The following is a 24499-nucleotide window of genomic DNA, read 5'->3' as shown; positions in this document are numbered from 1 at the left end:
TAAAAAAAAAAAAAAAAAAAAAATCAATAAAAATATTTGGAAAAAAGAGAGAAAAAAACACTTTACTAATAATATATATCACGTGATTCCATCTGTGTAAAAATTAAATGTACATTCCCTTTTTATAGTTTTCTACATTTTAAGTGTTGTACTATAGTCATGCATCACTTTTATATTCAGAAATAAAATGCTATTTAAATATTACTTTTTAAGGCCATCCCCAGTTTTCCTAGGTGAAACTTAATATTCTTTCCTCTCTGAATACATCCTGTTATGAGATATTATATTTTTGCCTGTAAATCTCTTCCCTTAAACAATATAAAAACATACCTATCTCATAATGTTATTGGGGAGATGAAAAGAGATAATTCATGTAAGGCAATTTGTATAATGTATTACATATAGTAACTACTCAGTAAGTACTATCTGTTTTATGATCCTATTTTGTGTTTTGGAAATTTTAAAAAATGAATATACTTTTTTGGGGGCAGGAAACAAAAATTAAGTGGCAGAAAGACTTTTGGGCTAATCAGTTATTTCTATTGCTCTTAGAAGGTTGTCATCTTCTTGCATTTGAGTCCCCATATTTTCATATGGGAGGCTAAGGCTGTGCCAATGAGATTTAAAGAACATAAGTGGTTGAAATCCTTTTTTCCTCCCTAAAAATGGGTACATGTCTTCCTTGAGTGCCTTAAGCATTTTAGAGCCCAGATTTTTGAGTACATACCTGTATTCCCTGTTCCTAACATGCTCCATTGGAAGGTGCTACTAGTGCAAATGATATGACAAATATACAATTCATGGGAGATGAATCAAAACCAATTTATTTTTGTTTTCAATTGTCTCTTAAAAATTTATTCAGAGACGGTAGCATTTTTTCCTGCCACTAGATTACCTTTTTTCTGACTCATACATAATGGATATTTTAAGTGTAAAAACACATTTTCAATTCGGAAAGTTTCAGTGTTCAGCCCAAGACATTAATCAACCCTTCATTCTTCATTCAAAGGAAAGGCTTTTCCATGCTTTCTCCAGTTAAGGCTGGAGGCCTGCCTGATTTGGCAGTTGGCCCAGTGTGGGGGAAGGGACTCCGCTTGTCTTCCCTTCTCAGCTCTGCACATGCTACCTGCTTACTTTTTAGATACCATCAGGTTTGGGGAGTAGGAGGAAAGAAGAGGTCAAGGGATAGCATAGGAAAGTTCCTACTATGTTAGTGTCTGGTATCCTTTCTGGTTTTGCACTCTGGCTGGCAGAGGTTTAAAATGAGTATTTTCCTTATGGGTGCTTTTTTTAGTGTATCCCTGGGCTTCATGCTGGACTTCTCTAGACCAGTTCCCGTAACTTGGATGAGACCTTTGATTAGGCTGGTCACTTCTCCCCACTGTTTCTTTGTGGTTCATCACACACATAACATTTTGGTGGCAGAGTCCCCTCACTTTCCCAGGTATCCTCTTGGGCCAGGCCTAAGACTCTCCATGTGGCCCACATTTGGCTGATGGAAAATACCCATACACAACTGACTTCAACATGGGTGGCAGTGTAATTGTCTAGCAAGAAGAATCCTGTATTTAGTGTCCCTGAATTACAGGGAACCAATATTAGGTTCTCAAAGTGGCTTAGTTAAAGCTCCGTCCTCAGTAGTCTTCATGTGAGAGGACAGACAGTCCCCAGCTTTCCCTGTTTCAAGGGTTCTGTTTCATAGCTTAGATTTCTCCAGTGATCTCTTAGCAATTCTTCTTCACATTCTAACCACTTTTAAAATTCTTGATCTAGTTGAGGAATCCCAAAGTGGTAGAAATATTTGTTAAATATTTGCTTGTAAATTTTGCATTTTGGCCTGGCATCTTACTTTGGTATACCAGAGTTATTATGGTGGCTAGGTGGACACTAAAGTGCTGACATATTTTTCTACTGTTTTCAGGAAATGGTGGAGCATATTAGTAAGACATAAGAGTTGAGAGAAGCAGCTCTCTGGCTAGTTGGAAAGCCAATGAGAGGAAGGACACTTAGTGATATTCTAGAACCTAGACAAGCATGGATTTCTTAGCTGTTAGCATGGATTCCTTATATCTTAGTTCTTCCAGTGACTAACTGTAAATTTGGGCAAGTAAATCAATCTCAGGATTTTCATCTGTAAAACTAGCATTATAATACCTGTCTTACAAGCTACCGTGAGGATTAAATGAAAGAATGCATGTAAAGAACTCAGCACAGTGTCTGGCATGTGGCATGGTACTAGGCCATAGCTGGTAATAAATAAATAGGCCATAAACACTGTCAAAATATCATGGCCATGCTCCTGTGGCTTTGTGACTTCAAAACTCCTTGTGGTGATAACCTATAGCTTCTTTGCCTCTGATAGCCACCCTCTCCTCACATACTTTTCTGGTCCTATCACTATCACACAAAGTGAAGTGCTCTATCCAGTTTTCAGCCAGAGGTAGCACCTGGGTATTGGTTCAGATAGAGTCTGAGGACTGGTTTATTATCTCAGGACCGTAATCTTCATGTGGACCCAGCTTCCTGAATGAGTGTGTACACCCTGGCCCTTGCCCATCTGAACTGTAATCCATGTGATTCACGTCTCAGCCTTAATGCTAAAATGACCTTGGATAACTTTTCCACTCTGTTGTTTTTTTTCTTCCCTTAGTACCACTGTCTAATAGGATGCCACATTGACTTAAGATAACAGCTTTGTCATTTGGAGAAAAATTTTTACATGGTTCTGTAAGGCTCTTTCTAAAGCACAAACAATTTTGCCATTAAATCCTGAATGCTCTCTTTAGTTTCATTTCAAGACGGCTTTCCCAGAACCAGATGAAAGTCTTCAAAATGACTTCTGACAACTATCAAATGACAGTGGCATTCCTGCCACCACATTGTTTGTAATCTACAGGAGGGGATGAAAGACATTAAAAAGAGAATGTAACCACTTTCACTAGAGAACTGCTCATTTTGTAAGGTTATCAAACCCCCAAAATTAGCATTTGAATTCTTTCTTTAAAGATTTTTACTATCCAGCTTCTTTAAATATACACTTTGGGGGCAGGGATTATAGTAGTTTCTTATCTACAGATAATCAAGCCCAAACATCTGTTGACTCTAAATTGGACCACCCTAAATTCAATTCAGCGGTATGGCAGAGTAGCTCATTTTTATATTTAAAAAAGTATCTGATGGTTAATGGATGTGATGGTTTGTTTTTTCTTAAGCATTTGAGAAAATGCCTTTAAGCTACAGTGTCTCTTCAACTATAGCAGATAGAAATGTGCATTTAAAATTTTACTTGAGTATTTTAAAAAATGGACTTAAGTTTAGTATCTGCATAATAGACCAGGTTATTTGAAATTTTTCTTTTCAAGTGTTTCCATTATTTCATTGATGTTGTAGGGAAAGAACCTGGGCATCTGGGTGCCCTGAACTTGTCTTTGTTATCTGGCTTGGTGCAGTCTAATCATGAAAACAAGTCTATGATGTCACTATTATCTTCATAGGATTTCATAGAGGGAGATTAGCAGGATTTTCGGAATATGACCATCTTATATAGGCCAGTGAATCTTTTATAAATTAATGATATTTATTCATTTAATAAAATGCTTACCTCCATTTTGTGTCACTAGTGTGAGAAATGATACTCAAACATTTGTAATGTTTTGAGAATCTGATTTTATCCCTGAGGAACTCTATGGTTCTTACCTTACACTCGTGTGTCTCGGGCATGTGGGTTTCTGCAAATGAGGAGAGGCAAAACAAGGGGCTGCAGCACTGAGTGGGAGGTCACATAATGCCTAGCAACTTTTCTTTCAAGACAATACAATACTTAGAATGATCAAATAATTTTTCTCTATGATTTTGTTTCACAGCACTTTTACTATGATATTCCTAGGTGTTTTTGTTTTTTGTTGTTGTATTTCATATACTTGAGTTATATGATCTGTTTTGAATCAATGACTTAACGTTTGTCCTCATTTTGGAAAAATTTTCAGATTACATGTCCTGAAATATTGCTTTTGCCACTTTTCTGGTATCTGTGCTTTCTGGGACTCTAGTTACATGAACACATTATCTTTTCATTGTGTCCCTTATGTCTCCTACTCTTTTTTCTATCATTTCCAATCCTTTTTCTCTTTGTGCTCCAATCTGTATATCCAGTGCACTAATTCTTTCTTCAGCTGTATCCAATTTAATGAAAAGGAGAATTTTTCCGAACACTTGTTTGTTGAGCACTACATGTCAGGCACAAGTCTATGCACTGGGGGTGCACTAGTGGACAAAACAGACAAAAATCCTACCCTTTTGAAATTTATATTCGTGTGGTGGGAGACAGACTATAAACAAAAAATATGATAAAAGTATACTATGTAGTATTATAGAAGGTGTTTAGTACTATGGAAAAAATAGAGCAGGGTGACTGCAATAAGTCAGGCCTCATCAAGAACGTGACATTTTACCAAGGAGATGAGTGAGTGACAAAGGAGAGTCAGGCAAAATCCCTATGTTTTAACACAATCATTCCGCTGCTGTTGAGAATGGATTATAGGAAACAAGACTGAGAAAATTAAGTAATTAGGGGCTATTTAAATGACTCTGGCTCTGCCCATGGTGCTAGCAGAGGAGATGGTGAAAAAGGACTGGATTCTGGAAATATTTTTATTTTGGGATCAACAGAATGTACAAATGGACTAGATGTATAACCTGAGAGGAAAAGAGGTATCAAGTGACTTCAGGCTTTTTTGCCAGGAGCTGAGATGGGGAAGAGTTGTGAAAGGAAGTCAGAAGTTTAGTTTGGGTCATGGTTATAAAACATTCAAGTATTGATGTAATTAGGCAAACCACCATACTTTCAACCACTTTACCCAGTTTTATGTACTCATCAATCTTATTTTATGTGTTGTTCATTCTCTATTTGTCCTATTAGAATATGAACTCCAAGAAAGCAGGCATCTTTTTCAACTTGTGTACCAGTGGGTCCTAGAATATTGCTTGACAAAAAGCACATGATTTATAAATATTTAACGAACCAATGAATGCACGTTGTTTCTCAAATTAGCAAAGTGGGTAGATATTTGAAGTACCTGGTTCTTCAGGGTAGTTGTGAAGGCTAGATATTATGTAAAAACACATAGATTTTTCAAGCGTCGTATAGGCAAAAGTGCCTCTATGTGTCTGTGACGTATAAAATTAATATTGACATCTATATGACTTGGGAAGCAGGTTAGCATAGTGATTAAAAGCCCAGGCTTTGGAGCCAGTGAGACCTTGGTTTGAATCTCAGTGGAGCTATTTTCTACCTGAATGACTGGGAAAATTACTTGCTTTTTCTGTGCCTCCATTTCTCCTGCAGTTTGGGAATAATAATATTACCTTTACAGAGTTTTTTGTGACTATTCAATATAATTATGCTCATAAAAGGCATGGGGGCATATTAAGTGCTAAAAAATCAGAGTTATTATTCTGTCTCCTGGTTGATATATCTGACTGTGAATATTCATAGTGTTTTACAAATGTGCTGTTATATCTTACCCTTTTTTATATCTTCTGTGCAGACCTCATGTCTTCCTCGTTGCATTTTGTTTTGTCCATTCAATAGGCCTTCCCTTTTCATCAGCCTTTTCCCTTGAAGATTAACTCCATGCTTTCATCAGCCTTTTCCCTTGAAGATTAACTCCATGCTGCACATTTTTGGATGATGATACTTTCCCAGGACTAAGGATTAGTGGGAAGGATAGTTAGGGGGGAAAGCAGCCAGATGAGTTAGGCAACAAAACTGAGCAAAATTCAATCACCTGATGTTAAACTCAGCATTAGGGGCTTTCATCCCCAAACCAGTAAACATGCCAGAAATTTTGCTGTGAGGGAAAATAAGTCCTGAGGGTGAAGTTCTGTCTTTTTGCTTTACACAGTTCCATATGGAAAATCAATAAGGTGTTACAATGGCACAGAAGGAATTCATGCAAAGTGAATATGCTGACTGTAACTTGTGACCCCCTCATGCTTATTTTCAGAAAATGTCTTATTAACTTAATTATCTTACAAACCTATAATGAGTGAGTAGTCGGAGGTGAGAGAAGGAGAAGGAGGGCAGGAAGGGAAGGTTGATGTACGTCCAGGATTAACTGGGCTCTGGGCAGGGCTCATCCCCATTGGGAGCCTGCCTGAGAAAGCACATGCAATCTTTTCCTGGGGGGTAAACTCTTTCAGCTGTATTAAATGACTAACAACCACTTCTCCTTGCAATTTTTGTCCTGTTCAAGGGAAATTATTTTTGCTGGAAATTTGAGGTAGTAAAACCATACACACTGCATGTAGTGTGTAAATAAAGTGGTAAAACTAGATTCAGCATACACCAGTTTTGTGGAATATCACACATGCTATTCGGTATACTGTAAGAAGGTCTCTGTCAAGGACCTTTAGAGTTTAAAAAAATGTTCTGCCCCTGTAAATGGTATTCTGGTGAACTCCCTACTGGGATTCTAAACATTTCTCAGATGCCGAGGAAGACAGAATGGGGGCTGGGATAGTACACACAGCTGGGGCCAGGGTGCTCCTGGTGGAGGCTGGCTCTGGGGTTTGTGGGTCTGCCTGCTTGTTGTGTCCTGCATGGTAATGAGGTTGTCTAGACACAATGAGGTCAGCTAAGGTGTGGTGGTTTTTTTATACAGTGCTGCAGAGTGATGCAACAGATGGCATTGTGCCAAAGGACAAAGATCCTACCCTGAGGCGCCGATGCCCTGGGCAGGGAGCACAGGAGAAGAGAACAACACCAGCTTGCCCTGTACTCATTACAGTGAAAAAACTTGACAGGACCTAGGGGTACAAGGTGATACAGGACAGAATTTAACCTTCAGCTCTGAATTTCTTGATATCTCCTGTCTTGGGATAGGTACTCAGTAATTCATGATCCCACTTGCCCTTTTCTTTCCTTCCTCTGACCCCAACCTACCCCATTTTATGAAGGTAAAGGAAGATCATGTATGGGACCATTCATTTGGGCACAGAGGTAGTTGGTAGTCTGGCATTTCTGCCATTTACACAGGACAGTGGTGACTGACTTTGGGGGATTCCTGAGCTTATGTTATTTGGCTAGAAGAGACAAAAATGATTATTCTCACTCCTCCTAGGGAGCTGAATTTGGTCTACTTGGGATCAAAGATTCACAGATGTGCTTAGAGCTCTGTGAACTCCATCAAATTACACACAGTATTTTAATATATGGGCATGTTTGAATTTTTCTGGAGAGTTTATAGTTTCTAGCATATTTTAAAATGTGTCCATAAAGCCATAAAGGAGAATGACTCTGGCTTACATACCCCTCTATGCTTTTTCCTGCCTGTCCAAATCCTATCCATTTCCAAAATCAAAGCTCATTGTTCATGAACCTTCTTTAACTAGGCTCCCATCTCAGCATGTCAATGAAAAAAAATCCCAGCTGTATTAAGTGCCCCCAAAAGAGAGTTACTTGGTGTGTTAGGGCCATGGAGCAGCTGCCATGTGGTCATGGGATCAGGAGAGGCTTCCTAAAGAAGTGGTGCTGGAGTTGAGGCCTGGAGGAAGGGCAGCAGGGAATGAGGCAGAGGGAGAGTGAAGAGTAGATGCTTAATGCATATTTTAAACTAATGAATAAAGTTGATTTGGTTATAGATTCTCAGATATTCCTCGTGATAGTGGTCACTTCAAAGCACTGAAGACTATGTCTAGCAAGAGAATCTTACCTAGAATCCTCTGAGTGGATTCTGCCTACTTAGGGTAATATCTCGCTCTGAAATAAGGACTCATTTTTTGTGACTGTTTTCTTTTAAGTCTAGCTTCTTTTCAGTAAATGTCCAGGCCCCATTCCTGAGATTCAGAATTATTTAAGTGGGTGAGGCCTAGGCATTGGCACTTTTCAAAAGCTTCCCAAGTGATTTTAATGAGAAGCCAATGTAGGGAACTAGCTTACCCATTTACTACTACCCAGTGATCTGAGCATGTTGCTTAATCCACCGGAGCCTCAGTTTCTTTTCTTTTTTTATTGAATTTATTGGGGTGACATTGGTTAATAAAATTATATAGATTTCAGGTGTAAAGTTCTATAATACATCACATGATTATTGTATTGTGTTCACCACCCCAAGTCAAATCTCCTTCCATCACCATTTATCCCTCCTATACCCTCTCTTGCATCCCCCAACCCCTCTTTCCCTTTGGTAATCACCATGCTGTTTTTGTTTTTTGCTTAATCCATTCACCTTAGCCTCAGTTTCTTCATCTGCTAAATGGGAACAGCAATACCCCTCTTGTGGTTGAAGGGATTATCTGCTACATTGCCTAGCAGATAGTAGATGCGTGTGTAATCAATGCTAACTATTTTATTACACGTAGCAATACTAAGTATTATGATTCTTAATATCAATTATCTTTATTATTCTTACTTGCAGTAAGAGAATTTAAGAACCTTATTATTGCCTAATTTATTTTATCCAATGTCTCAAAATATTCTCTTTATGTATAGGTTTCTGCCTTAGAAGGATATATCACTTATTTAATACAGTAAATGCTGGCAACTGAATCTAAACTATCTCTAGCTACTGTTTAGTCTATATTTTTTCATAGGATTTATAAGCACTGGGCACATTGTCTGTTTATTAGTTTAATTGTTGATCAATTATTTTCCCGTATCAGAATACATGCTCTAAGGAAAATGGCTGTATAGCTCTTAGAATGTTACTCCTACACAGTAAATTGTTCAATAAGTTAGTGTCAAATAAATGAATGGATGAAAATAAAAAAGAAGACACAATACATGAATGAATGAATAATGCAAGGGTTTAATATAAATATCATAGGTAAGCAAAGGTAAATTTGATGGCTCCTTCCCCTAAGAATCTTGAATCTAGCCGCAGACACATGAGAAGGTTGGGAGAAAGATAACTGTCAGCTAGAGGTTCAGAGACTGCTTCATGGAGAAGGCGTCTTTGTGCTTAGATTCGGAGGGCGTGGGAGCTGTGGATTTGAGTGGGTGAAGGGCATTCCAGGTGGAGGGACAGCAGGTGTGAAGCCAGGCAAGGGAGACTGGATGGATGCTCACAGGCGGCAAATGAAACATGACTTTTTTTGAGTAATGTCACCTCACCTCTATGCTCATGGCCACCTTCATCCCCATTTGAAGCGTACTTTGTTCTTACTGCAGGCTCATCTGAATTGTCACTTTTCCATTGAAGCTTTTCAAGACCTCCTTACACTCCCTGAGGTTTACCTGATATGAATTTTTATTGTTTTCCCTTTCATTTGGGGCTCACAGAACCTGTTTTACTGCTGCTTATTCTCCTATTGTGTGTCCTATGAAAATAGACAGATGATGAGCTCTTCAAGGGGCAGGGGACAGGGACTTCTCCCTGTGAATTCCAGCTGTGTATATTTGCATATAATCATTACTCAGTAGATACTGGTTGGTTGACATACTTAGGAAAATAACTTAAAAAAAAACCTTGCAAGAAATATTTATTTTCAACTTCTGTGCAGAACTACTGCCTTAACTTCCATTAAGTGAAAGTTTGGGTGGGCCTTGAAGAGCGAGTCCCTTTAGAAATAGAATATTTTAGAGCTAAGATGTGTCACTTGTGCAGGGGTTTATTTAATGGATCATGAAATTGAAGGCCAAAGAACTTGATACCTTCCCATCATCCTGGAGCTAGAGACTCATGGTGATATTTTGGGTTTGAAAGCTTGAAAAGGATTGTAAGACTTGATGCTTTACATTAGCCCAGGGAAACCTCCTACTGGGAAGCCAAAACACAAAGCCTCCAAGAGGCTCCTGAGTATGAAGAATGTACTCACAGACCCTCTAAATAATAAATATTAAAAAATATTTTAAAATATTAATAATATTTTAAAATATTAATAAATATCAAAAAAGTTTTGATCAGGGATCTGAGTCATTCCCTGTTATTCTGGTTAATTACCACAACCCTGCTTGAGGGAAACTATTGCTAAATAATAAAAATAGATAAGGCCCAGGAAGGAAAGTGGGTAACTATTATGAAACTTGAAGTCATTTTAGGAAGATAAATTATATGAAAAGGAAGATCTCACAGAAAAGAAAATTAAGAAAAAATGAAAATACTATGATTTTTTTTAAAGCCTATGCTTAGAAGTAAATAAAAAACAAAACATAATATCCTTGTTTGTAATTCAAACATTTACTTCAGTTCTAATAGATTATTATTAAATTTCTATTTGAAGGTTTTTAAAAATTGCTCCATCATGACCCTTTCAAGCAGAAGAGGCCAATCTTACTCAGTAGAATCAAGGCAACAAAAACTCAGACCTGTGGATTCTCTTCCGCAGAGTAATATTATTTATAATGGCAGTAGCTATGGATCAACCAATTGAACCTTCAGAGTGAACAAAGAGCAGATCAAATGATTCTTAAAAGTTGTAGATCTGTGAATAATGGTTAATTTAGTCACAGGCAGTCTGCTGAGCGGTAACAGTAACTTAACCGTAGACTCCCACTAACACCTGACTTTTCTCCCTTCTTCTGTTGCCTTTTTTCTTACCTTTTTGCACTCTAGCTGTTCTTTCGCTTTACTTCTGTCTTCTACCTCTAACTTTATCTGCACTTTTGTGTGAATTTTTCTTTATTTTTCCTCTCTACTTTTTTCCTTACTGTTTTTGGTGTTGTTTTCATCTCCCCTCTGATTCTCTCCCCCCTTCCTCCTTCCTTCCTCTTTTGCTGTTTCTACTTGAAAAGTAAATGGCCATAATAATATATATTTAGATATCAATTATTATTCATTTAATGGGGCATGGTTTTTCATACCTTGAAATTTAAAATCAGTCCTTATGTATGCTTCTGAGTTTTGGCCTCTTGAATTTGTTGACTCCTTGCTTTATGCCCCTCACAGCACTTTGTGAGCATGTATCACACCAGGGCTGCAGGTGGTGGGGCTAAGGAGATACACACTTCATTTTTCCTGGCCTTGAACTACCCTTCGGCTACTGAGAGAACCAGGCTTGTAAGGAGATATTATAATGCAGGAATATCAAGTACTGTCATTCCAATAGGAACCCCACTTGGGCTGTGGGAGACAATGAAGAATTAACTCTGCTTGAGGGTGGTGAGGAAAGTTCCCTAGAAAAGAATGTACTTGAGGGGAGCCTTAAAACAAGGACAGGGGCGCAGGTGGAAAAGAGAAGAGGGTTTGGGGTTTTACTTCTATTTAACCCTTAACTAATTCTTCTCTGTAGTTGTTAGTGGCTTCAATGAAAAGGTGTTCCGAGTGATAGGCACCTAAACCCCTCGGAGCCTGTTCAGATTGTACCTTGTGGGGGAGAAGACATTCAGATCATTCTGTGAGGAAGAAGGGTTTTGGAGAGTTCTGTTTTGGGTTCCATGGCAGCTGCAGGGCATCATGAGGACACAGAAAATTATCACAACTTCCACTAAAGATGAATTTCCCAAATGGTTTCAGAGAGATGTGAATAGTTGAAAAATAGAATTCAATGGTAAAATAGCTCAGGAAATAGTGAGGTTAAAAAAATGTTATAAGCGGTGTTCAGGGCTCTTCTAATATACTAATATTCACCAAAACATTTTCAAAGGGGCTACATCAAGAAGCATTTTCTAAACTGATTTGACCTTGGGTACCCTTGCCCCTCAACACACACACACACACACATGCATGCACACACAGATGCACGCTGGTTTGGAATTGAGCATTCCTGACACAAAAGCCCATGGTGTTTCCTCTAAACCAAGTCACTAGCGCTTTTCTAACCATAGCAGTTATATGTCTTTCCTCCCCACTTCCTTTCCAGAGCCACTGCTCTAGGAAAATACTAGTAGCTCTTTGAGCTGTGTGACTGCCTACCTGCCTGCCCACAGCCCAGAGAAGAGAGAATGGAGCCCGGCCTGGCGTGGCTCCTTCCAAAGGCTCACCCCTGAGCACTAGCCACTTGCAAGTTGTGTAGCCCTAAGCAAGCCTCATCACTTCTCTGAGCCGCTGCTTCCTTCCTCCACACTTCATCCGCGGTGGTTAAGGGGATGCAGGTGTTGCCACCAAACCTTGGAGATTGTACCTTTGCCAAGGATATTTGGATTTGGTTAGGGAGCTAGAAAATAGGTCTTTCAGAGACAAAAGAAGAAATCTTTTAGAGGTAGATTTTTTTAAGTATTTTGTCACACAGGAAGAAGCTGATTTAGAAATAAATGGGTTAATACTTAGGGGGACCCAAGTTCCTGTAAATCAATACCGCAGTCTGTTTTATCTATTGAGCCTTTGTGTGAAATTTGGTTTCCCAGACTTTGCCTTAGAAAGGGATGCTCAGGGTGGACTAGAGAGTAAAACAAGGGCAAAGAAACCCAATTAGTACTCACCCTTCAGAGAAAGGCTATTTGGAGGGTTAATCTTGGGTCTTAAAAAGTTGGCAGCTTTTTTCCTAGAAAAGTACATTTAGTGATGTTCACAGAATTCATCCAATGCCTCTTGAATTGTTTGGAGCTCTAAACATTTAAGCAATGTTTGGGAAGGTGATAGGATTAAAATGTTTGTGGGTAAACCTACAGCTGTACTTTTTTTCTCCCCCTCAACTCCTAAGGACAGTCTCCTGAGTAAAAATGGAAGTAGAGGAACTAACCAACCAAAGGAAGACCTTTGGCTTTGTGGGGGAAAAATACAGACCTTTTAAATTATGTAATACAATTTATATAACTAAATTTTTTATGTATGGCACCTATGACCTTCATTGCATTATGTCTCAGCAAGATAAGCTATTGGAAAAATAACTCAGTGAGGAGTGAATGTTTCTAAGAATTCTTAATTGCAAAGAAGCACACTGGTCTTTGCTTTGAGGAGAAGGGTTAATGGGAGATTGTTCTGTGTTTTCTTAAGTCTTAAAAGTCAATCTGTGTGTATTTGTCAGAGCCTCCTAGTTATATAGGGGTCAGCCTGCAAACCCCTGGTTAGGTCTAGCTTTGGAAAATGGAAAGCCCAGAGTCAGGACCAAGGAGTTGGAGTTGAAGTAAGATAAAAACGAAAGAAAACAAATGCAAGTGGTATGCTGGTTTCTACTCTTTGTCACTCTCTGAAATATCTATAGTTATAGAGAGCAAGGAATTCTTGAGAATTCCCAGACATTAAAGAGTTTGTTCACAAGATATCATTTAAAGCATGAAAGAAAGAGGTTCCATTAATTTTCTTCAGTTTTGTACTCTACAACTTACCTTCAAAGCTTCTACGTTTCTTGGTTACCATGATCACATTCTGATTGTGACCAGGCCAATAGAACTCAAATGTGTTCCCCTGAAAAACATGAATAAGGTACTTGGTTTCCTGAGAACTCTGTGTGTATAATGGGGGTAGGTGAGGAGGGAGGAGTAGTATTTGGGGGACATTGCCTATTCAGGGAGGGACTATTGAAGGTGTGTGTGCTGTAATGACTTTAAGTCTTCATGGAAGCATCCCTAATGCCCTTAGTGACACAGGAAGACGGGATATTTCCAAGGCCACCAGCCCAGCAGTTACAGAGACATTCCTGGGTTGGTGGGAAGCCCAGCCTCCCTTTCAACTGTCCCAAGCTTCTTCAGTTTCTAACCACAGATCCTCACATCTACACAGCTCTAGTTGGGTGGTAAAAAGTGTAAGGAGCTTCTTGGGGACTGGATGCTGAATTTCTTCTTTTGTTACCTTAGTGGCATTGGAAGTAGTGTCCAAAATGGGGTGCAGGAACTATACAGATCTGAAATGAACACTTCCATGTGGTGGAAGACCAGCTACACAGGGTTCAATCAAGAGGGAACTGAAGCACTCTGGTGATACATGATATTTTAAGTCGAGGGCACAAATTGCTGTTGGTAAACTTCGATGTGTTATATAAGCATCCAGCTTTCTACTAAGATGGTGTAGGACAATTCTATCTAAATATAAGACAAGAGGACCAGTTTTAGTCATTTGATTATTGCTAAGATGGGAAAGAAAACTGTTCATGTTGACTACTGATAAGAAAGAGTGCCATCTAGAGGCCCTGCCTAGAATTCCAGTTCCTTCTCAAGAATCGTCTTTCAATGTGACCTTGAGCTGCAACACTCTGTAATTGTGGTGTTCATGATTGATAATAAGAGAAAGGGAGCAGTAGGCACAGCCATATGGTGACAGAGCCAGGTATTATGAGGACTAAACTGTGTCAACACAGAGCGACAGTCCAGACCTTATTAATTCCTAAATAATGCCCTTTGTCTGTCTTTGCAGGGATGCTTCTAGTCAGTTGAGAGTTTTTATACTCTGATGGTTTGCTTCTAGGCTTTAGACTTTTAAGTTCATTTTTTTTCTTAACAGAATTAAAATGCTCAGAAATTATAAATCTTCTTTTCTTTTGTGTTAGGAAAAGTAAATTGTTGAGATGATACATGTTTTTAAAAAGCCCTAGAGGGAGAAATTGTAGAAAATAAAGAACAGCATGGGAACTCCAAAACCATCTCTAATTTTGCTTGAAATACCTGATTGTATTAATGTATAGGCCATGTTCCTGAGGATTGCTCCCCCAACCCCATCTTGAGTCATACTATTCAATAATATCAAGCAAAGTATTTTCCAACTTAGCACTGATGTTCACTCTCTAATCTGCAGGCCCACAATGAGCCATAGATTTTGATAAGTGATCAAAAAGAGATTTGAAGTCAACACAATATATAATTATCATGCTACAAATATATAATAGGGTTTTCTTAGAAAACCAAAGAACTTATGGGTAATGATTCCACCACGATCGCAGTAATGTGATGGGAAAGAACACTGGAGATTAGTGATCAAGGTGGAAGTCACCCCCAAAGAAATAAGTGAAGTTGGCAACAGACCATGGAGCTTAGAGTCCTTGACTAAGAAACTACTTCTAAAATAAATTGCTTCTCCTGCAACAGAGAAACGGCCACGCACACGTTTGAGTTTAACATCTATAGCTAGATTTTTCTGTTGTGACTTTCACATAAGAAATTTGGACAAACACCTCTGATCTTTAGAAAAAGTCTGGTTTTACTATAGATGTTTCTGGATTCTACTAAAATAGATGAGCTACAAGGAAACAGTGCTAACTTTAGAATCTTCAGTAATAATATTTTTAGAATTTGTTTAAGATAATCCACACCCCTTGAGATGGTTATTAGTGGTGTTCAGCTTACTAATGACACATAAAAAAATTATGGTGTCATTTGTCTCCAAACTTCAGCAGCCAGTTGTAAAACCACAGAGTTTGTTTGCCTCATTCTTTCAGTTAATTAAAAAGAAGGCTTTTTATAGCCTCAAGTGTAGTGTAATTTATAATAGGCCTTTCTCCCTCCTGTTTTTAATTACCATCTTTGCATGGTGATGTTGGACCTTTTCCCTTTTAAAGTCTACTTATGCATAGTTTCCTGAGACTAGCTCTATGGCTGCAAATAGAAAATAAAGAAGTTTTATGTATTTTAGTCATCTTCAGCTAAGCAGAGTGGAATTGCCTGATTGGGATTTATTTCCCTTCTTTTGTCCCCAATGGTAGGGAAAGTCTTCCTTACCAAACAGTGGTTTTCTTTTCAAAATACGTTATTATGAAAGGTTTAGGAACACTGAAATGAAAGCCCAGATATAAGTTAAAATTCTTCTGTCACTTCAGCTATTATATGGAGAAGGCAGAAACTTTCAAGGTTTTATAGCTCTGCACAGAGCTCTTGCAATTTCCAATTCATTGAATTAATAAATGAATGAATTTCTTTGTTTATTGATCAATATAATGAGAAGAATTATAACAACATAACGCATGGGGGATGAAGAAAGAAAAAGCAGAAAGCAAAACATTAGATATTTTGAAACTATAGAATTTCAAATAATTGAAAATCTGGGGTAAATTTCTTGGTGTTAATTTTGCTCAAAGAGCATTAAACGGGTAAGTGCAATGAGTAGGGGCAGCTACTGCCACAGGTTGTGCCACATGCTTCCCTGTGAATTTCAAGGTCAGAGACAGAGCTGGGGAAGGCTTTCAGGGAAGATAATAACAGCACAGTCGGCTCAGGAAGTAGCAATGCAACTTCTAATATTTATATGCTTTCTTCTTTTCTCTTTCCTTTCCTTAAAATGAAGGAGAAACCCAAAATGACAGTGGAATTTGCTCTGAGTTCTCAAAGCTCTCCTAAATAGAATGTATATAAATCTTAAAGTGATAAATGCCTCTGATTAGTTTTTCATTAAAAAATTAGGATAATGTTGTACACCTTGCAAGTTAATCTAAGAAGTAAGCAGAAAGATTACATTTTAATGTAATCAGCACAATGTAGAGATATTATTATTTCCAGTTTAGAGATACAAGAAATTACCCAGAACATTCTACCAAAACCACCACAGTCCACAACATTATGATTTTTCCTTGTATGTACTTTAATATTTTTCACCATTTGTGAAGAAATATTAAAACAAGTTAAATGGTCAGAAGAAGAAAGAAAGAAAGAAAGAAAGAAAGAAAGAAAGAAAGAAAGAAAGAAAGAAAGAAAGAAAGAAGAAAGAAAGAAAGAAAGAAAGAAAGAAAGAAAGAAAGAAAGAAAGAAAGAAAGAGAAAGAGAGAGAGAGAAAGGGAGAGAGAGAGAGACAGAGGAAGGAAGGAAGGAAGGAAGGAAGGAAGGAAGGAAGGAAGGAAGGAAGGAAGGAAGGAAGGAAGGAAGGAAGGAAGGAAGGAAAAAATTACTCAGTAATTCTGAGTAAATTACTCAGAATTAAAAGTCAAATCAACTTTGCCTGCCTGCAAAGACTTTTCTTACTCCTGATTCATGACTGAGATGACAGGTGTGAACAAACCTGGAACGTTTCACTTTCTTCTTTGGGAAGGTAAAATGGAGTTAAGACTTCACCTTGCCTGAGCTTAGCCAATAGACTCACCTATAGATGGGAGAGGCATTGGTCTCTTTTCTCCTTCTAGCAAATCTTCAGGCCACACATGTGCCATGAGTCAGCCTTCACTTCCAAAGGCACCTTCTTGCCTTCAAATAAGAGAGTTACCTTGATTCTCAACAGTTTTATGAATAAAATTTTTATCTTCATGTTTCTATCATGCTATATTCTGCCATTATGGTACCAGCACACCGTGGTTATCCTAACTCTGTGGTTCTAACATCAAAAAATATATATCTGAAATCTGTCCTATACATAGATTTTAGGAAGATGCACTATGAATTTCAGTCTGTACACACTATTGCAATAAATTCAAAGGCTTGAAGGGAAGAAATTCTGGTAATAGAGTTATTGTCTTACATGAGGTTGCAACATTTTTAACATAAATTTTGGATCAGTTTGCCAATATCTGTAAAAACAAAACAAAACACACAAAAAACCCCACAGCTGGAATTTTGACAGGAATTGCACTAAATCTATGGATCAACTTGGGGAATATTGTCATCAACAATATTTAGTTTTTCCATCCATGCACATTGAATGCCTTTCCATTTATTTAGGTCTCCATTAGTTTCTTTTAGCAATGCTTTGCTGTTTTCAGTATACAAATCTTTCATTTCTTTTGTTTATTTTTCACCTATTTAATTTTTAGATGCCATTGAAAATGAAATTGCGTTCTTAATTTCATTTTTGGATTGTTCATTGATACTGTATAGAAATACAATTGATTTTTGTATGTTGATTTCTTTGAACCTTGTTGAACTCATTTCTTTGTCTTAATTTTTTTTTATTCCTTAGGATTTTCTCTATATAAGACCATGTCATCTATTAATAGTGATAGTTTTACTCCTTTTTTTCCAACTTGGATGCCCTTTCTTTCTTTCTTTCTTTCTTTCTTTCTTTCTTTCTTTCTTTCTTTCTTTCTTTCTTTCTTTCTTTCTTTCTTTCTTTCTTCTCTCTCTCTCTCTCTCTCTCTCTCTCTCTCTCTCTCTCTCTCTCTTTCTTTCTTTCTTTCTTTCTTTCTTCCTTTCTTTCCTTCTTTTTTTTTTTTTGCCTCATTTCCCTGGCTAAACCCTCAAGTATAATGTTGAATATAAGTGGCAAGGGTGGATATGCCGGTCTTCTTCCTGATTTTAGAAGAAAGCATCCAGTCTTTTACCATTAAGTATGATGTTAGCTATGGGATTTTTCAGCAGCCATTTATCAGGTTGAGGACATTTCTATTATACTTTTTTGAGTGTTTTTGTCATGAAATTATAAAAATGAAAAATAGATTTTGTCAAGCTTTTTCTCTGAGTCTACTAAGATGTTCATGATTTTTTTTGTCTTTATTCCTATTACTCTGATGTAATGAATTGATTGATTTTCATATATCAAACCAATCTTACATTTCTAGAATAAATACCATTTGATTATGGTGTATAGCCTCTTTTACATGTTACTGGATTTGATTTTGCTAGCATTTTGTTGAGGATTTTTTGGGGTCTATATTCATAAGGGATATTGTAGCTTACTTTTCCTGTGATGTATTTGTCTGGCTTTAGTATCAGAGTAATATTAACCTCATAGGATCAGTTGAGAAATGTTCTCTCTTTTATTTTTTGGAAGAGTTTGTATAATATTGTTATTTCTTTAAACTTTTGGCAAAGTTCACCAATAAAACCTTTTGGGCCTGGTGTTTCTTTTTGTGAAGGTTCTTGATTATTAATTCAATCTCATTACCTGTAATAGTCTATTCAGATTTGCTGTTTCTTCCTGAGTCAGGCTGGGTAGTTTGCATCTTTCTAGGAATTTGTATATTCCATCTAGGTTGTCTAATTTGCTGACATACAATTATTTATAGTATTTTTTTGATCATTTTTATTTCTAAAAGTTCAGTAGTTATGTCCACTCTTTCATTCCTCATTTTCATAATTTGAGTCTTCTTCCCCCCCCCCCAATCAATATGCACTTTTATTGCCTCTTTAAAATGTCACAAATAAATGTGGCAAATTGTTTACCATATTAGTGTTTCTATAGCTGTACAACTTAAATCTCATTCATCAGCCTGCTGAACTGTTCCTTCTTCAGAAACATAGATACCATACAAAAATTTCATGATATCCTTGTTTTTAATTGTTGTGGCCCGCGAATCAAAGGAGCTGAATTTGATACAAGTTCAATGTTGTTTTCTTCAAGAATCAACTCATCTTTCTGGGCTTGAGATACCGAACAAACAACACCTGACCTCATCTGAATCCTGTGGATGTATTTTTTGCCCAAGAAATTTCTGATTTCAGCAAGAGATCCATCCTCCTGAATACTGACATTGGTGGGGAAGTGAGCATACACAGACCTCATCTTGAAATGGAAGCCCAGTGTAACACCCTTGCTCATGTTTTGTACATGACTGCAGATAGCAAGAACTGTTCTTTCCTACTTCCTCACCATTTGTCAACCCAGAGCCTCTTGTTTTTCTTTCCAAGGAGACTGAGTTTTACATTGATGTGGTTGAAGTCCCTTCGCAGGGTGCCTCTGGGGCCCTTCACAATAACTGTGTGTCCCTTCAGAGTGATGTCCACATTGTCCAGAATGTTGACAGTCTGATTGCTGAGAATGGTCTTCATCATAGAAGTAAATGTGGCAAAGAGCTCTTCTCTTCTTTTTTTTTTTTGGTCAGTCTATCCCAAACAGATTTTACAGCCCATGAGTGGGTTTCAATCTTCAGTTTGAAAAGCATGACCTTGGGCACACTGAGTAACCTGCCTGGCCCTCTATTTTCCCTGCATAACATGAGGGCCCATTAAGGGCTTTCAAGTTCTAACATTTTAAGATTCTATTGGATTTCATTCCAGAGGATTGTGAGTTTCTTGTTACATTTCCCCCAAGATGGAGTCCTATTTAGGTAACTGGTACATCGGGAGCAGTGATTCCCATAAAGTAATTCCTTGCCAGGAACATCAGCATCACTTGGGAACTAGTTAGAAATGCTAATTTTCTGACCTACTGAATCAGAGCTCTGGGGTGGAGCCCAACAACTTGGGTTTTTTACAAGCCCTCCAGGAGATTCTGATACATGGTGAGTCCTGAGAAACATTGGTCTGGGACAGCTATCTTCTCTGAAACAAACAGGCTCCCTATATCTCTCGTCTCCTGATTTGAGTGTTTCTGTTTCCACAACTCTTTCTCCCACCCCACTTCCACTTTTTCTTGGGGAAAATAAGTTTTTTACAATATTCTTACCAGTATAATGTAGCAGAGCACTTCAGATAAACTAAAAAGTAATTCCAGTCATTCCTAGCCTAATATGTATGGAGTCTCTGCAGAGAAACCTCAGGGGTCTTGGGGAACAAGTCCAGTATAGAGAAGAATTTTTGTGTCTTCCAGTGGGAAAGACCACAGTTTCTCTTCTCTCCAAGCTCTTGCTCATATCTTCTGCCCAAATGGATGCACTGGAATGCTGGGCTGCTTGGTTGCTGTTTTTCATAGATAACATGACACGTGAGTTGTTCCTTTTTTTGTTTTCATAACATTTTAAATTTCTGTCATTTTAAGTCTTGCCAGCATAGGTATTATCCCTTCCCTAGGTCAGAAAAAGCCCCTTAAGATATCTATGAGGTGAGCAGGGTCCTCTAGACTAGCATACACTGGTGATGGGTTTCTGTAAAGTGCAGTGTCACTAAGACATGTTTGTATTTCTCTGTGTATTTATCACCATTTCACTTCTTTGTTTATAGAATATAGGTGAAATTTTTATAATGAACAGTCCTAAACAGCTAAAGGAAATGGATGATATTTAGTTTAAAATTCTTTCTTAAATCTACTGTATTCTGTGAATTTAGCCATTTTGATTTGTTTAAAGCAGTTTTTCTGTTTCCATAACCCTGTGATATTTATCGTGTAGTGGAGAAGTCAAGAGACCTAGATTCTAATTTGAAAACTAGAAAATGGTAAATTAGCCACTAACTTGCACTCTTGAATAAATCACAAATCATCTTTGACTTTCAATTTCTTTATCCATGAAATATAGATAATGCCTTCTCAAACCTATTCACAGCATTGCAGTTGGAGTTTAATTAACTAGTTCAACATATACACTGCCTCTTATATACTAGACTATAGGAATAAAACAAAATTGGAGGACTCCTGTCTTATTGGGGCATATATTCCTATTGGCAATATAATTATTAAAATTTTTTTTAAAAGGATACAATTCCAGGTAGAAGGAACAGTAAGTCCAAATCTCTGAGTTAGGGGTGTGCCTGGAGTGTTCAAGGACCAGAAAGGGAGCCAGAGTGTGTGGACTGGAACTACATGTGGGAGAGAAGACATGTCTGGTCTTGAGGTCATTGTCAGGACTTTGGCTTTCGCCCTGAGTGAGATGGGAGCGATCACAGAGTTTGGAGCAGAGAAGTGACATGATTTGATTACTTTCTAAAACAATCACTCTTCTTTGTTAAAGAACAAACCAGTGGGGTACAGAGGTGGAAGGAAGAGACCAGTTAGAAGGATAACAGTTGTTTTCTGCAGAAAAGTAGCCAAGAAGGTGGTGAGAAGTGGTCAGATTCTTGACATAACTTTGAAGGTCGATTCAACAGGAGTTGCTGATGGATTGGCTGTGTAACTTGAGTGAAAGACAGGAGTCAAGAAGGACACCAGAATGTTTAAATTGAGGGACTGGAAGGATATAGTTGTCTCTACATTTCTGCCTTCTCCTTTAATTTCCACAACTTAGAGCAGAGATCTGTAGATGTCTTCTTTAAAATGAGAACATCCGTCACTTGCTTCAGGCCACCCTCAGTCAACAAAAGTTTGTATCTCAGAGTGCTATTTCCATAAGCTTCACTGCGGAAAGTGGTCTAGTAGGCAACTAAGTAAGTTTGGAAAATGCTATGTTTTCCATCTCCTTCAGAGACTTACCATAAAGGCTCTGAGAAGGTCTGAAAAAAAAAAAAGACTCCCATTTTACTTTGTTTAATTTAGTATAGCCTTCCTTTATTCGACTTCGAAACATCTTTGATTAATCTACTTTCTACTTACTTTCCAAAGAACGTACTAAGCTGTATGTTGAGAAATGCTGAACCAGGCAACCTTTACCTCCAGGGCACCTTTCAAACCTCTTACTGTTGCTACATGTATTTTCCTCAGACACACTTTTGCCATATTATTCCCCTCTCAAAAGTCACATGGGGATCTTCTTGTCTATAGGAGGAACCCTGGACTTCTTGGTCCACACTCAGATTTGTCCATGGTTCAGCTCCAGCCTTCCACAGGCAAGCCTGGTTCTCAGATGCTCTGAGTGGCCTCCAACTCCGATCGATACCTTCCGGTCCTTTCTCTGGTAAATCCTGGGGGGCCATCCCACAGCTTGTCTACTTAAATATTTTCTGCTGTCCGGCCAGGCGTGGCTCAGCGGTTGAGCACTGACCTAGGATCCAGGCGATCGGGGTTCGATTCCTGATCAGGGCTCATGCCCGGGTTGTGGGCTCAATCAATGACTCTCTCATCATTGATGTTTCTATCTCTCTCTCTCCTTCTCCTTTCCTCTCTCTGAAATCAATAAAGATATATTGAAAAAAACATATATATTTTCTGCTTATCATACATTACCCAGCAGAGGGGCTATTTTTCTGGGAAGCTGCCTGTGACTCCCCCCTCTACCCCCTTGGCTGTGGCAAATTCTTCTGTTAAATCCTATAGCACATACTGCTCATGATATTCATATGGTTCTTAGCATATATTGCCATGTGTTAATGTTAACACTTAAAATTGTGTGCTTTTATCTCAAAATATATTCCCTCTAAAAACCAAGAATTTTCTTTTGGTCTTCTTTATGCCTCCCATGACACCTAACCTAGTAACTTGTTTACTCTGTTTATAGACATGTTTATAAATATTTGCTGAATACAAGTGAGCTCAAATACTTTCTAAGAGTATAGTCACAGGATTTACTACTTTCCAGATTTGTTATACTTTCTAAATGCCCTGTTCCTGACTCTCTTCCTTCCATTCTGCATGCTGGTGGCCTTGCATATATTTCAGCATGTGCATTTCTTCACACAACATGCTGATAACTCTGTGACGAAAGCAGGCTGGGGTGTGAGGAACACTGGCGCTTCAGCACTTCAGGTGGTGGGAAATCAGAAAAACTGAGACCAGGAAAGAACAGGTTGCTGGGGAAATTGAGGCGATTGCAGGCCTGGTCTTTATGGGAAAGGCAGCCAATACTTGTGTGTGTGGTGTATATGATCACTGGCAAATGTGTGCTTGCTTCCACCAGCAATTGTGCATTTGAGGGAATTGTATCTCTGGAGGGGCAGCGGCAGTGAGTCACTGCCTGAGGGATCCATTTATTAAAGCAGTGCATACGCCAAGACTAAAGGATGTAGGAAGCGGGATTCAGCTTCCCAGGGAGGGGCTTGCAGGTGTCAGGCAGGGCATTCCAGCTAAGCAGTCCAGTCGGCTGTGCTAATGAGGACCTGGATGCCCGACAGAACCCCTGCATACACAAATTGGACCAGCAGCAACAATGAGAGTCAGAGACTGGCTAGGTGTGCTCAGAGCTCATCACAGGGAGCAATTCATTTCTAAGCCTTTGGAGGTGCACAGGGAAGTGTGCCATTTATACCTGTGCCTCTTTAAGACTCAGTTTACCTCCTCTGTAAATTAGGGAGCTTAATGCCTACCTTGGAGTGTTGTTGGGGCAATTACATGAGATAATTTACATATTGTGCCTTGCTTAGCACTAGGCACATAGTAGGTCCTCAAGAAAAGTTTTTCCTCCATTCTGTGTATCTGCTGCCAGTGGGGCCCTGAAGCTCCTGTTGTATTCATTATTAGCTCAGAAAATGGGTAGACTGAGCCTGCAGATAAATCTATCAGTAACAACAAGGGCTGTATAGGCCTGGGGAAGGTGGGGGCAGACAGGTAAGACAGCTAGCTAGATATTAAGCCCGAAGCTCAGCATGCTCACTCTATCCTTTGGGAACAAACAAATGAAAATAAGTCAGCTAAAAGAGCAGCCAGAAGAGAAATAATAAATGATATAAATAACAAGCACGTTAGTGCTGACTAAGTGGCAGCTACTGCTCTAAGCACTTTACTTCCCCCAACAAATATACAGGTAAAAACTGTCATGACCTCATGTATTCATGTGACACTGACGTGTTCGAAGCCTAGGTTATGCAGCCAATAAGCAGCAGAGCCTGGACTCAGACCAGAAAGGAGAATTCCCTGATGATTTTGGATTTTACATTAGAACAAATGATTAGAGTAGATGTTTACAGCTTTTAGAGTCAGAAAAGCCTTGTAGAGCTGAGAGAACCTTACCTAAAGCTAGAAGAATGGATTAAATCACTGGGTTCCCACAAACCACTGAGTCTTTCGACTAAGCTAGACTCCCTGCATCAGAATCACCCAGAAATCCTATTAGAAATACCATCTTCCCTATCAGTGGGGGGCTGTAACCCAGAAGGGTCCTGGCAGTTTCAGGAATCAGTGTTTAAAATCCTGCAATGTGGTTCTGAGAAGCAGCTGTACTTGAGATCCCCTCAGCCAGGTGGCTTTTCAGGTTAGCTTCCAGGTCTCTGGCTCAACTCCACTACCTTTATTTTCATTTTGTAATTTACAAA

General features: G+C 38.5%; 1 pseudogene across 1 annotated transcript; it reads right to left on the bottom strand.

The window, feature by feature from the left end:
• Positions 1 to 18924: 18924 nt before the first annotated feature.
• LOC308560902 (large ribosomal subunit protein uL6 pseudogene) lies at positions 18925 to 19495 on the bottom strand (annotated as a pseudogene). Its single transcript has one exon. The product of its transcript is annotated as a large ribosomal subunit protein uL6 pseudogene (transcript).
• Positions 19496 to 24499: the final 5004 nt, after the last annotated feature.

This window comes from Miniopterus schreibersii (genome assembly GCF_964146895.1).
Source record: "Miniopterus schreibersii genome assembly, chromosome: 1".
Taxonomy (NCBI): domain Eukaryota; kingdom Metazoa; phylum Chordata; class Mammalia; order Chiroptera; family Miniopteridae; genus Miniopterus; species Miniopterus schreibersii.
The sequence above is the reverse complement of the archived record's forward strand: the minus strand, read 5'-3'. Positions and strand labels throughout refer to the sequence as shown.